The sequence below is a fragment of the Bos indicus x Bos taurus genome, chromosome 16 (genome assembly GCF_003369695.1).
Source record: "Bos indicus x Bos taurus breed Angus x Brahman F1 hybrid chromosome 16, Bos_hybrid_MaternalHap_v2.0, whole genome shotgun sequence".
NCBI lineage: Eukaryota > Metazoa > Chordata > Mammalia > Artiodactyla > Bovidae > Bos > Bos indicus x Bos taurus.
The window spans coordinates 21,532,807-21,548,166 of record NC_040091.1 but is presented as its reverse complement, the minus strand read 5'-3'; positions in this window follow the sequence as shown (position 1 = coordinate 21,548,166).

Sequence of the window (15,360 nt, the reverse complement as noted above, 5' to 3'; positions counted from 1 at the left end):
TGAGAGTTTTGTGATGATACAGGACTGCACAAATAAACAGAGTTTGGTCCATCATAACATTCTATGCCCATGTAATCAGTCATGGCAGATTTCCTTGCAAGAATATCACATAACAAGAATAAGCTGGATACATGACTATTTGTTAGGGATCTGTGGTGGTAAGCAACAGGGACTAACTCCATACAACCTTTAAGTGAAAAGAAAATTTGTTGGAAGGATAAGTAGTGAGCACATACTTGGAGAGATAATCACAAAAGCAAACTCAGAAAGAAAGCAGGGCAACTCTGAGATTCTTTCTTCCTCTCTTTCTTTCTTCCCATCCTTCCTCCATTCTTTCTTAGTTTCTGTCTTCCTTCTTTCCTTCCAATTCTTCTTTTCTAATTTAATTTTTATTTTACATTGGAGTATAATGGATTTACAATATTGTGTTGGTTTCAGATGTACAGCCAAGTGGTTCAGTTAAACATACACATATAACCATTCTTTTTCAGATGCTTTTCCCATTTAAGTTATAATCAACAACTTACTCTATACCACAGAGAACTCTACTGAATATTCTGAGGTTCTTTCTACATAGAAAAAACTCTTGCTGGCCTTCTCTGAGTACCATTATTGGGTTGAGATAGCTCCAATCATTTTATAAGTTGAAACCTAGTTTCACTCCATTGTCCAGCCCCCAAGAGAAAGAGTCCAGTGGGTCACCATAGATCACATACTTGGCCCTGAGTACCCTGATTGACAGTCTCACCAAGAATGCACTCAAAGGCAGAGAAATCACTCTCCAAAATGAAGAATGGATTCTGGGCAGCAAGAATTACACTAATAAATGACCATCACAACTTAAAATTTTCTAACTGAAGAAGCCGACAAACTACTAGAATTACATTGACAGAAAGAAAGACCCAATAGCACTTTGGGAGACTTTTTTTTTCTTTTAGTATAATTTTTTTAATTTGCTGAGATGGTAAGTTTTCTTTGGGTGGAGAGAATGCCCCGCTGACCTGTAGAAAGCCTTTTTCCAGCCCTGTTTCTGAGCTCTTGGAAGCCGTTTCTAGTTATCTGTGCTTGCATGTAACCCAGCTAAACTTCCAGTTGCCTTTTCTTTTTCTGTATCTGGACTTACCACTCCCCTTCCATTAACCTTTTAGTCCATCTGCTTCTTGTGTCTGTCATCAGCTGCAGGAGATGCTGATTATGTTGGGAGCCTCTGGAAAAGGGGATGAGACAGAGAAGCACCAGAAGATAAGGAGACCAAGAAGAAAAAGATTAAAAACCTCTCAGCACTAAGTACAGTTAGGGCAGGGTATGCTGCAAACCTTCGCAATTGTTGGCTTTGGATGGGGGAGGATGAATCAGTTGAGATAACTCAGGAATGGGCTTGAACCTTTGCCCGGACCTCAGAATGAACCACTGAAAAAACTTCTGTGTTTTTCCAAATTAAGACATTGAGAAAAACATTGAAAGTGACTTTCCCTTTCTCTCCCATCTTCAAATCACTAGAGGACAGTTGGGACCACAAGGCAATTTATTAATAATAATGAATTAGATTTTCAGTACAAATTCCCCTCTGGCCATTTTGATGTGTCAGAAATGCTTTACAAATGTTAAGTACTGCAATTAATCTCCCGGAAAAAGGGAGGGAGAAGAGGTTTGCCAGCTGTAGATTTCAGTGATTTCATTTGGTTAAGAGTTTGCTATTATTTTCAGCTTTAGGATGTGTTTCCCCAGAAAGTCACTCAGCCATCAAATATTTATTGAGTGCCTATTATGTGCCAAGCACTGTGCTTGGCCCTGGGAACACAGGGTAAGACATATAAACCAAGCCCTGCTCTCCTGGAGTTTCTAGAAAAGTTAAAACACCAGCTTCATGGAACGTGTAAATGTGCTTGAATTCATTTTCTCAAATATCTTGCCACTGAATATAACACCTAATTTTTTCTCTCCCTTCATACCTGTGGTCCAATAGGCAGGGTGGTGCACTGGAGAGATGATAAAGTCTGAATAATTATTTTTTGCATTTAACTCATTTATGACCCAATTCTTTTTTTCCCTCAGTACCAGAAACCAATGTTTTTATTACCATGATCACTATTAGAATCCATGTGAGTTCATGGGGCCACATCTTCAATTTTTCACCCTCATCTGACTTTACAGTCAGCATACTGAATGTATTCATCTTCACCTGCCTTCACAGAGCTCAAGTACTTTTGAAGGATAACTCAAGGAGCTGGAAAAAGTTCCAGACCCCAGATGATGACTTTTGGCAGTCAGAGCTTACACCTTTCATTTTCTAGTTCAAATGATGGAGACAAACAATTATCTGTTGTTCAGATTAAATCCAATGACTCACATTCTTCCAGACTCTGCTCAGACACTTCTCATATCACCACCTATCTCATCTCATTAGAAACAGGAAACGTCTCTATATAGTGCTACCAAACAGGAGGAAGCTTACATTCCTAGCTTAAGAAGCTTTTTCTGTAGGTCAAGAAATCCAGGTATGGCCCAATTGCATCCACTGTTCAGGGTTTCAGAAGACTAATGCCAAGGTGTTGGCTAGACCTGAAATCTTATCTGAGGTTTTGTTGGCAGAGTTCTGTTCCTTGTGGTGAAAGATTGAGGCTCTTGTCTACCAGAGTCACCTGCTACTCCTTGTCATGTGATACCCTCCACAACATGGTCATTTGTTTCTTCAAGGCCAACTGAAGAACATTTGCTATTCCTTCTCCCATCTCTGGCATTTAGACCTTTTATTAAAGAGCTCACCTAATTAGATGAGCCTCAGCCAAGAAAATCTCCCCTTCCATTAACTTTCCATTAGCAGTCAGCTGATGAAGGACTTCAGTTATATCTGTAAAAACTCCTTCATCTCAGCCATATGATCTAATGTAATCTCAGAAATAATATTCTATCATCTAATCATAGGAATTACATTCCATCAGATACACAGCACTCAAGGGGAGGGGGTTATATGAGGTGGGATTCTTTGAAATCTTTTTCAAATTCTTCTTACAGCAAGTGGGTTTTGACAGACAAATAGGGACTTTTTTTTCCAAGCAGACAATGGGTGAAAATACATTACAGGCTGGGGACAACAGAGGTAAAGGAAGGTTATGATTCTTTACATATGTGACTATAGGAGGTTCCTGTGTTTAATTCACCAGTTCCCAATTCCTCTCTTTCCTTCTCTACAACTACACCCCTACTTCTTGTCATCACTCCATTCTGTTTCTACTCTCCCAACATATTTTTCCTAAACATGGATCTGCTTAAGTGACTTTCTGCTTACAACTCTTTAATGATTCCATCTGATCTCCAAATGGAAGTTCAAATTCCCAAGCATGGCATTCAGAATACAGTCCTTTTAACCTTGAATTCAGCTTTATCCCAAGATGGGAAACTTTATGTTAATTTGAGCTGTCCATTCAGTTCAGTTCAGTCGCTCAGTCGTGTCTGACTCTTTGCGACCCCATGAACTGCAGCACGCCAGGCCTCCCTGTCCATCACCAACTCCTGGAGTGCACCTAAACCCATGTCCATCGAGTCAGTGATGCCATCCAACCATCTCATCCTCTGTTGTCCCCTTCTCCTCCTGCCCCCAATCTCTCCCAGCATCAGAGTCTTTTCAAATAAGTCAGCTCTTTGCATCAGGCGGCCAAAGTATTGGAGTTTCAGTGTCAACATCAGTCCTTCCAATGAATACTCAGGACCGATTTCCTTTAGGATGGACTGGTTGAATCTCCTTGCAGTCCAAGGGACTCTCAAGAGTCTTCTCCAACACCACAGTTCAAAAGCATCAGTTCTTCGGCACTCAGCTTTTTTATAGTCCAACTCTCACATCCATACATGACCACTGGAAAAACCATAGCTTGACTAGACAGACCTTTGTTGACAAAGTAATGTCTCTGCTTTTTAATATGCTGTCTAGTTTGGTCATAACTTTCCTTCCAAGGAGTAAGCGTCTTTTAATAATTTTTTATTTTAAGGTGGTCCATTAGTGTCTAGATATTTGGTCAAACATTATTTTGGATGTTTCCATGAGGAATGTTTTGAATGAGATTTATATTTTTAAACCACTTTATTGTGACATGATTGACACATAAAACGCTATACATATTTAATGTATAGAACCTGATGAGTTTGGAGACAGGTATATATATAAAACTATCATCACAATCTATGCCATAACATATCCATAACCTCCAAAAGTGTCCTCCTGTACTCTTTATTAATTTTTGTGTGACAAGAATACTTAATATAGGATTTACCCTAAGCAAAATTTTAACTATATAATGAAGAATTGGTAACTATAGAAGCTATGCTATACAGTAGGTCTCTAGGACTTATTCATCTTGTTTACTGAAACGTAATATCCTTTGACTAATTCTGGTTTCCCCTCTGCCAGTCCCTAATATCCATCATTCTATTTTCTGCCCTTGTGCATTTAAGTACTTTAGAGTCCCCATATAAGATGTACCATGTAGCTTTTGTCCTTATGTATTGGGCTTATTTCACTAAGATTTACATTCAAATTGGTACACATTGAATACAGTATTAATAGATTGCCCTCCATAATGTGGGTGGGCCACATCTAATCAGTTGAAGACTTACTGGAAAAAGACTAACCTTCCCTAAACAAGAAGAAACTCAGCCAGCAGACTGCATTCAGACTTCAATTGCAATGTTGGCTCAGCTCTTCCTACAGTCTCCAGTTTTATAGCCTTTAGATTTGAGATACAGTGTTGATTCTTCAGGTCAATAGATTTTGAACTTGTACTTCAGCATCAGCTTTTCTTGGGGTCTCCAATCGATCCACCCTGTGCATTTTAAAATTGCACTAATTCCTTGAAATAAGTCCCTCCATATTACCTCTTATTTGTTCTGTTTTTCTGGAGAGCCCCACAAATACAATCTTCAACGACCTGACCCCTGAAACATCTTGCTTTCTCTGGCTTCTTTACCTGTGAGTATAATTACTCCTTGATCTGGAAGTGCTTTCTATTTCTTCTTTTCCTGTGTCTTTGTGTAGTTGGTGTTACTTATCCCTCAAGACTGAGCTCAGTGCAATATAAGGACAATTTCTCTGACTCTCACATCCACCTCCCCTGTATAGGGAAATTATTTGTCACATCCTATTGTAGCAATCTATACAGTTGCTACAATATTTATTACAGTTATGTTTAAACTATAACTGTAAACTCCTATGGACAGTTATCAAGCATATTTTTCATAACACTGAACATTATTTTTTCAATAAATAGTGAATTTTAACAGATACTTAAAAAGTGGATGAATTGATAGAAGACATTTTCAAAGAATCTCAATTAATCCAGAAGAATTGAGTGCAACATATGACGAACAGCATGTATCACAAATAAATTTGGAAAAGGATTCAGGTACCAGTTGAGAGAGGGAAATGTTGCCTTGCTGGAAATTTGGAACCAGTGCAAACTTTTGAATGGTGGAAATGTAAATGGTAACATTTGCAATGAGAGAGATTTCTATGAACACAGGGTGGATGATCCATGAGGGGAAAGTACATTAAGATAAAAGAAATTATTGTAATAATCCAGGAGAAAAATAATGAGGACATGAAATCAAAACAGAAGGGGCACATGTGAGAAAGGGTGAGGAAGATTTTATGTCAGACTTGGTGATATGGAAAGAGAGAGTGGAAATGAAAAAACAGGTTTTAGACTTGAAAACCAAATAGAATTAGTGTCATTGAGAACCCAGGAGGAAAAGCATATTTGAAAAGAAAGATAATAAGTTGAGATATATTGTGGTGTCTGAAATAGACATCTAGGAAACAGTTGAATACTATGGTGATGGTTAGCATCCATTTCCACCCCTTTTTAGTCTTCCTGTACTGTAGAAGCTAACAAACTAGAAGTAATATACTGACTTCCACCAAATGAGTTGCAGTGACATAAAATTTGGTATGCAGAAGTGAGACCAACATCATCTCTTGCTGTTTTGGTTGATTTCTGCTAGCAAGCATGGCCATGGACATGCGGGTTTTTCTGCATCAAGAGTTCTGCTTCCCAAGCTCTAGATTTATGTCCTTCAGAAAGCCATTCATGAAGTGATCAATGGTCAGTGTTACAGTGTCCAGTCACAGGTTCACAGCTATCAAGAACTAGCCACAGTATGCATAGTACTAACATTGGACATTCTGTGATGCTCAGAAATCTTCAAAGTTAATAGTCTCAAAGCTACATGATTATTATTTACCAAATCTATTATTCTGTTTCTTTTAGAGAAAGAAGTTAGATTTCTGCCAACATCATTTGTCGTCATGTTCGTAGGACTTTCTCACGTTTACCAACATATATCAATGTGCTTTCTCTCTGTGCTCAGTGCTGGTTTATTGGGAAGTGCAGGGGAATAAGACAGTTAGGAAAATTAAAGTAAAACTTCAGCAATTTAGAATTTGTGACTGACCTTTCTTCAGTCACATTAAAGTTTTACAAAGATTACCAGTGACTTTGTGTAGCTCCTGTTTTCTGTCCTATAAGATTCCTGGAGGCAAGGAAATAATAATGGCCTAGGCAACTTGGAAAGAGCTTGGAAGGAGGAAACAAGGAAGATAATGAAGTCAGTAAACTACTGACTTCATAAAAGTGTCCTGTCTTAGGAGCAGATGGTAGAATGTGCACCCCTGTCTTCTAATTGTAAGTCCCAAATTTTTTTTTACATTACTATTTTTAGCAAAAATACTATTTTTACATTACTATTTTTAGTATTTTACATTACTATTTTTAGCAAAATACTTTGTGTTTTGTATTTTTTCTTAGATAATACAAAAGTAAACTTCTGTCACTCTCCTTTCTGAATTTCTCATCAATGGAGTCGAAAACAAAGATGTTTTACTCTTTGGGGAGATTTATCCTTGAGCAAGCCAGATTCTGTCCAAAGCACCATCAAGTATGTCAGACCTCTTGATGTAGGATTTAGAAAATGGACTTGCCCCTAACTTCACTGAATGTGCTCATGTTAACTCGGTGTTTCTGCTTGTTGACAGCTGAGGTTCCTATTGCCAAGATCTCTGCAAATGGCCTGGATCTTGGCTCAAGGATTAGTTCAAACCAGAGAACCCCAGGCTGTTTTCAAAGACACATGTGATTGGATAACTTTGAGTTGTATTGGGCAGCAGGGGTTCAGCTTAAGGGTGAAGGGATTGCTCAGCTCACATGATGAATGATCAAGTGGCTGCCTCTCACTTGTCAATGCTTCCTTGTCTGAGTCATCAGGTGTAATAACCCGCCTTCTGCTTCATTGGTTATACACAGAGCTGGTCTAGGAGAAGGGAACCTCTGTATGGGAAGGAAAGTGATAGGTTACACATAATCCCTCCTGGGAAGGGAAACATAACTCCAGATGCTGGAGAAGTTCTCTACTTCACAGAACCTCCTGATGCTTTGAATTGGCACTAGATAAATGCAGACTTCTAAATTCAATTTATTTTGTGAGGCTAAGCAAAACCGTGTTGCCTTTCCCTTGTCACAAAGTGAGAAGTAAGTACACTTTCAATAAGAAAATAAATAGCCACATGATCAGTCTCCCTTCTTAGGTCCTGTGCTAAAATCAGACAAGAGGTTGCCAATAGACGTACTATGGGAGAGTCCTATGGGCATCATTGGATCCTGCTATGATTATGAACTCTGGTTTACTATAAAAAATAGAGTCCTTGTCTGTTCTCCCTGTTCTCTTTCTTCCTGTTCTTTGCTCAGTGATTGGGAAGGATACCATATATCTACCTTAGTTAAGAATTCCTTAATAAACTAAACAGTATAAAACTTGACCATGCTTCCATATACAGTTGCCAAAACAATATTAGCCCTACTCAGGTATAAGTACCCATTTGCTGGATATAAAATAGACACTTCAAAATGATCTAAAATAAACTTACTATCTTCCCTCTGCAAACTTGCACTTCTTCCTTCTTAAAAAAAAAAAAAGAACCCTGGTCATTCATTCTCACACTTGCCAACTTGCACTTACCATCCTGCCAAATCAAAACACCCCCCTATTCTCCCTAAGCTGGTGACTTCTCTTCACTGACCACTCCCACCATAATTTTAGTTCAGGCATTCATGATTTCTCACTTTAATTTTGCAACCAACTCCTAAGTGGTCTCCTTCTAGCCTTACCTTCTTCTAATGCATTCTTTTTTTTTTAATTTATTATTATTATTATTATTTTTTACTTTACAATATTGTATTGGTTTTGCCATACATCAACATGCATCCACCACAGGTGTACATGTGTTCCCCATCTTGAACCCCCCTCCCACCTCCCTCCCCATACCATCCCTCTGGGTCATCCCAGTGCACCAGCCCCAAGCTTCCTGTGTCCTGCATCGAACCTGGACTGGCAATTCGTTTCTTATATGATATTGTACATGTTTTAATGCCATTCTCCCAAATCATCCCACCCTCTCCCTCTCCCACAGAGTCCAAAAGACTATTTCATACATCAGTGTCTCTTTTGCTGTCTTGTATACAGGGTTATTGTTACCATCTTTCTAAATTCCATATATATGCATTAGTATACTGTATTGGTATTTTTCTTTCTGGCTTACTTCACTTTGTATAATAGGCTCCAGTTTCATCCACCTCATTAGAACTGATTCAAATGTATTCTTTTTAATGGCTGAGTAACACTCCATTGTGTATATGTACCACAGCTTTCTTATCCATTCATCTGCTGATGGACATCCAGGTTGCTTCAATGTCCTGGCTATTATAAACAGTGCTGCAATGAACATTGGGGTACACGTGTCACTTTCAATTCTGGTTTCCTCAGTGTATATGCCCAGCAGTGGGATTGCTGGATCATAAGGCAGTTCTATTTCCAGTTTTTTAAGGAATCTCCACACTGTCCTCCATAGTGACTGTACTAGTTTGCATTCCTACCAACAGTGTAAGAGGGTTCCCTTTTCTCCATACCCTCTCCAGTATTTATTGCTTGTAGACTTTTGGATTGCAGCCATTCTGACTGGTGTGAAATGGTACCTCATTGTGGTTTTGATTTGCATTTCTCTGATAATGAGTGATGTTGAGCATCTTTTCATGTGTTTGTTAGCCATCTGTATGTCTTCTTTGGAGAAATGTCTATTTAGTTCTTTGGCCCATTTTTTGATTGGGTCATTTATTTTCCTGGAATTGAGCTGCAGGAGTTGCTTGAATATTTTTGAGATTAGTTGTTTGTCAGTTGCTTCATTTGCTATTATTTTCTCCCATTCTGAAGGCTTTTTCACCTTGCTTATAGTTTCTTTTATTGTTCAGAAGCTTTTAATTTTAATTAGGTCCCATTTGTTTATTTTTGCTTTTATTTCCAATATTCTGAGGGGTGGGTCATAGAAGATCCTGCTGTGATGTATGTCGGAGAGTGTTTTGCCCAGGTTCTCCTCTAGGAGTTTTATAGTTTCTGGTCTTACGTTTAGATCTTTAATCCATTTTGAGTTTATTTTTGTGTATGGTGTTAGAAAGTGTTCTAGTTTCATTCTTTTACAAGTGGTTGACCAGTTTTCCCAGCACCACTTGTTAAAGAGATTGTCTTTTCGCCATTGTATATTCTTGCTGCCTTTGTCAAAGATAAGGTGTCCATAGGTGCATGGGTTTATCTCTGGGCTTTCTATTTTGTTCCATTGATCTATATTTCTGTCTTTGTGCCAGTACCATACTGTCTTGATGACTGTGGCTTTGTAGTAGAGCCTGAAGTCAGGCAGGTTGATTCTTCCAGTTCCATTCTTCTTTCTCAAGATTGCTTTGGCTATTCGAGGTTTTTTATATTTCCATACAAATTGTGAAATTATTTGTTCTAGCTCTGTGAAAAATACCGTTGGTAGCTTGATAGGGATTGCATTGAATCTATAGATTGCTTTGGGTAGTATACTCATTTTCACTATATTGATTCTCCTGATCCATGAACATGGTATATTTCTCCATCTATTAGTGTCCTCTTTGATTTCTTTCATCAGTGTTTTATAGTTTTCTATATATAGGTCTTTAGTTTCTTTAGGTAGATATATTCCTAAATATTTTATTCTTTTCGTTGCAATGGTGAATGGAATGTTTCCTTAATTTCTCTTTCTGTTTTCTCATTATTAGTGTATAGGAATGCAAGGGATTTCTGTGTATTGATTTTATATCCTGCAACTTTACTATATTCATTGATTAGCTCTAGTAATTTTCTGGTGGAGTCTTTAGGGTTTTCTATGTAGAGGGTCATGTCATCTGCAAACAGTGAGAGTTTTACTTCTTCTTTTCCAATTTGGATTCCTTTTATTTCTTTTTCTGCTCTGATTGCTGTGGCCAAAACTTCCAAAACTATGTTGAATAGTAGTGGTGAGAGTGGGCAACCTTGTCTTGTTCCTGACTTTAGGGGAAATGCTTTCAATTTTTCACCATTGAGGATATTGTTTGCTGTGGGTTTGTCATATATACATTCTCTTTTTTAAAAAATTTTATTGGAGTATAGTTTCTTTATAATGTTGTGTTAATTTCCAGTATAGAGCAAACTGATTCAGTTATATATATATATATATATATATATATACACACACACACACACATATATGTATATATATACATATACTTTTTCATATTCTTTCTGATTATGGTTTATCACAGAATGTTAAATATAATTCCCTGTGCTATGTAGTAGGATCTTGTTGTTTATCAGCCCTATATACAATCACTTGCATCTGCTTATCCCAAACTCTAATCCTTCCCACCCCCAACCATCTCTGCTTGGCAACCACAAGTCTGTTCTCTTGTCTGTGGGTCTGTTTCTGTTTCATAGATAAGTTCATTTGTGTCATATTTTAGATTCCACATATAAGCATAGCACATATTTTTAGAAATGAATTTGACACAGGGGAGATGAGCAAATTCTTGTCAACTTAGTGACTATATATATCTTATATTATAAAATACTAAGTTGTTCTCGACTAGAGGGACAGTACGATGCTGCTGAGCTTTTTATTTTTACTTTTAAATTAATTTTTATTGGAGAATAGTTGCTTTACAATGCTGCTGAGTTAAATAGTGCAACTTACATAATTTTTTAAAAACGTTTTCAAAATCATGGCACCTTAACCCAATCCCTACAATATTATCTTTTTCAGAGGACAGAATGTGAATCTCTTACTCCTTTGGGGGTAACTGAGGGTCAAAGAGAGAGACAGAATTTAAATCAAGATGGTCCACACCCAATTACATGCCATTGCCTGTGCGCCTTCCTAATACTTCTTCTTTTTGAAACTCTTAAGCCAAAGGGCCTTTCCGTAGAAACTTATTGAAATTCTCTTTGTGGTTAGAGGATCTAGCAATGAAAGCTGTGTTGTCCTGGTTTCCTAAGTCTCTGGGAGAGAAGCTATTCTGCGGACAAAATGCCTGCAGCTGTCAGAGGAGTATGCTGGGGAAGAGGCCAACAATTTTACAGTTCAAGACCAGATGTGATCGAATGTGTCGACAAAGTGCAGGATCATGGGGTCAACTGCCGATTTTCCAGATCAATTTTGAAACTGTCTCTGCTGATTAGGGCAATGGAAATATCCATACATTTCTCAGGGAAGGGAATGATCAGGGAACAGAAGCTAACATAATTCATCCCAGCTTAGAAAAATTGTCCACGAGGTATTCTGCTTGATTCATCTTTTTTTTTTTTCTTTTTCTTCTGCATATTTGAAAACATTTTGGAGGGGAAGTGTGGGAATCATCTTCCCTGGAACACTGGCAGATCTTTCTTAATTCCATCAATGGAAGCTTGGTGCCACGTCAAGATGCTTCATTTAATATTATCCTAACGGGTGCCTTTATTGCCAGCATTCCATGGGCAGAATTTCAAACCCAATTCTCTGCAAACATGGTTAAAAGTAAGAAGTTATTCTTTATTCTTTCTCCTGACTGTTATCTGGGAAATTCTGAACTCATAGTAGTTACTGAGTAGGGTTGTCCTCCATGAAAGAATATATGGGGGGTAAGTTCCAGCTCTTTTCAGAGACTCATAGCAAAGAGCTGTGGTTCTGGATAATTTCCCATGTTCATTCTTTTAGAAATGAAGAATCCTGAAATTCAGCCTATAGTATAAAATTACTCAAATTCCAGTTTTCTTTCCAGAAAATTGACAGAAAGGATATATTTTGCATTGCTAAATAGGTAAAAAGCAGTTGTTTCCTCCAAATCTTGAATACACATTGATGTCTGTGCACCATCCAATAATCTTGTGTGGTTTTCATCCCTGCTATGTGCCCCTAGGGGAAATAATACCAAAAAAAAAAAAACAAAACAAAACTAGATTCACTAGTCCCAGAAAGACTGGATGAGACCCGAACTGGCTCCCAGGTGGAAGAATAAAACACATTAAATGTGAATTCTGTCTATTTCCTTTATGAAGTAAAATTTCCAGGGGAAAAAGGAATGTTTTGTAACTAATGGCCATTCTGAAGTTCTTATATGAATACAAAGGTGCTCTTGCTTAATTATTTTATTTATCTTTAATCACTGCCAACTTCATTCAGATAAAAGATGCAAAATAACTGTTCATTTTTTTAAATTAACCTCTTCTTTAGCAAGTTTGTATCCAATTAACTAAGACTATTGTTATATCTAGTCTTTTATGAGCAAGTATGAATGTGTCATGGGTGTGAATTGCAGTTCTAATCTTACATTTGAATCCTTGTGTCTGTACTATTGGAATGAAGGGCCTGAGTTATTGAATGTGTAAGCTAGAGTGCAAGGTGAAGAGGATTCATGAATCACCTGGCATGAAGCCTCTACCCTCACCTGGAAAAAATGCTTCCTACTAGACACCTGACACACCACCCTTTCAAGTGGTACAAGCAATGTTTAGAAGAGCCAGAACATGGAAGCGACCTAAATGTCCATCAACAGGTGAACAGATAAAGATGTGGTACATATACACAATGGAATATTACTCAGCCATTAAAAATAACAAAATAATGCCATTTGCAACAACATGGATGAACCTAGTGATTATCATAGTAAATGTAGTAAATCAGGCAGAGAAAGACAAATATGATATTGCTTATACGCAGAATCTTATACAAAGAACTCACTTTCAAAATAGAAACAGACTCACAGACTTAGGGAACAAACATGGTTATCAGGGGGCAGAGGGATAGATTGCAAGTTTGGGATTTGAAAAAGAATGCTGCTGCTGCTGCTAAGTCACTTCAGTCGTGTCCAACTCTGTGCGACCCCATAGACAGTAGCCCACTAGGCTCCTCTGTCCCTGGGATTCTCCAGGCAAGAATACTGGAGTGGGTTGCCATTTCCTTCTCCAATGCATGAAAGTGAAAAGTGAAAGTGAAATTGCTCAGTCGTGCCCGACTCTTAGCGACCCCATGGACTGCAGCCTACCAGGTTCCTCCATCCATGGGATTTTCCAGGCAAGAGTACTGGAGTGGGTTGCCGTTGCCTTTTCCGTGAAAAAGAATAGACACATGTATAATTGAATCATTTTGCTCTACATCTGAAACTAACACAATATTGTTAATCAACTATACTCCAATATAAAATAAAAATTAGAAAAGGGTTTGATACAAAGAACACATTATTGCACTGTTGGAAATGTGGAATTTACAGTGTACAATATGAAGCTGAGAATTCCACAGCATCTCTATTTCTTAATCTTCATCCAGACAGATACATATACAGCTAGGTATAGTATGAGGTGATAAATACAACAGCATGGGGAGAAATAAGGACTCACAGTGAGTATGTGGCCAGCACATTAGCCTCAGGATGTCAGAATTTCTTAACACAGGAGAAACACATTTAAACTAGCTCTTAGATGATAAATAGTTTGCCTAGGAGGAAAACAAAGGGCAATGCAGTAGACTTTGAAGATGATCCACGTAATCTTTGTTTTGTATAATTCCCTCCAATTAAGTATGGGTAGAAATTGTTACTAGAATAAGGTATTACTCTTATGATTGTATTACTCTATATGGCAAAAGGGATTTTGCAGGTGTAATCAAATTCCCTATCAGTGTATGGTGCAAAAGGAGATAAATCAGGGTTCAGTTCAGTGGCTCAGTTGTGTCCGACTCTTTGCCACCCCATGAATAGCAGTACGCCAGGCCTCTCTGTTCATCACCAGCTCCTGGAGTTCACCGAAACTCATGTCCATCGAGTCAGTGATGCCATCCAGCCATCTCATCCTCTGTCGTCCTCTTCTCCTCCTGCCCCCAATCCCTCCCAGCATCAGGGTCTTTTCCAATGAGTCAACTCTTCGCATGAGGTGGCCAAAGTATTAGAGTCTCAGCCTCAGCATCAGTCCTTCCAATGAACACCCAGTACTGGTCTCCTTTAGGATGGACTAGTTGGATCTCCTTGCAGTTCAAGGAACTCGCAAGAGTCTTCTCCAGCACCGCAGTTAAAAAGCATCAATTCTTCGGCACTCAGCTTTCTTCACAGTCCAACTCTCACATCCATACATGACCACTGGAAAAACCATAGCCTTGACTAGATGGACCTTTGTTGGCAAAGTAATATCTCTGCTTTTTAATATGCTGTCTAGGTTGGTCATAATTTTCCTTCCAAAGAGAAAGTGTCTTTTAATTTCATGGCTGCAATCACCATCTGAAGTGATTTTGGAGCCCAGAAAAATAAAGTCTGACACTGTTTCCACTGTTCCCCCATCTATTTCCCATGAAGTGATGGGACCAGATGCCATGATCTTCGTTTTCTGAGTGTTGAGCTTTAAGCCAACTTTTTCACTCTCCACTTTCACTTTCATCAAGAGGCTTTTTAATCAGGGTGGGTCTGACCTAATCAGGTAAATTTTTTCTTTTAATTAAAGTATAGTTGTTGTATGATATTATGTAACTTATAGGTGTACAATATAGTGATTCACAATTTTGAAAAGTTATACTCCATTTATAGTTATTATAAAACAATGGCTATATTCCCTCTATTGTACAATATATGTGACTGTGACTGTGTTAGTTGCTCAGTCGTGTCTGACTCTTTGCCACCCCACAGACTGTAGCCCACCAGGCTTCTCTGTCTATGAAATTTAATTCTCCAGGCCAGAATACTGGAGTGGATTGCCATTCCCTTCTCCAGAGGAACTTCCCAACCCAGGGATCGAACCCTGATCTCCTGCCTTGCAGGCAGATTCTTTACCATTTGAGCTACAAGGAAGTCTATAGTATGTATTATTGTAGCTTATTTTGTATTTAATAGATTGTACCTCTTTCTCCCCTACTCCTGTCTTGCCCCTCTCTCCTTCCCTCCCCCACCAGTAACCACTAGTTTGTTCTTTGTATCTGTGAATCTGCTTCCTTTTTGGTATATTCAGTAGTTTGTTGTATTTTTTTTTTTT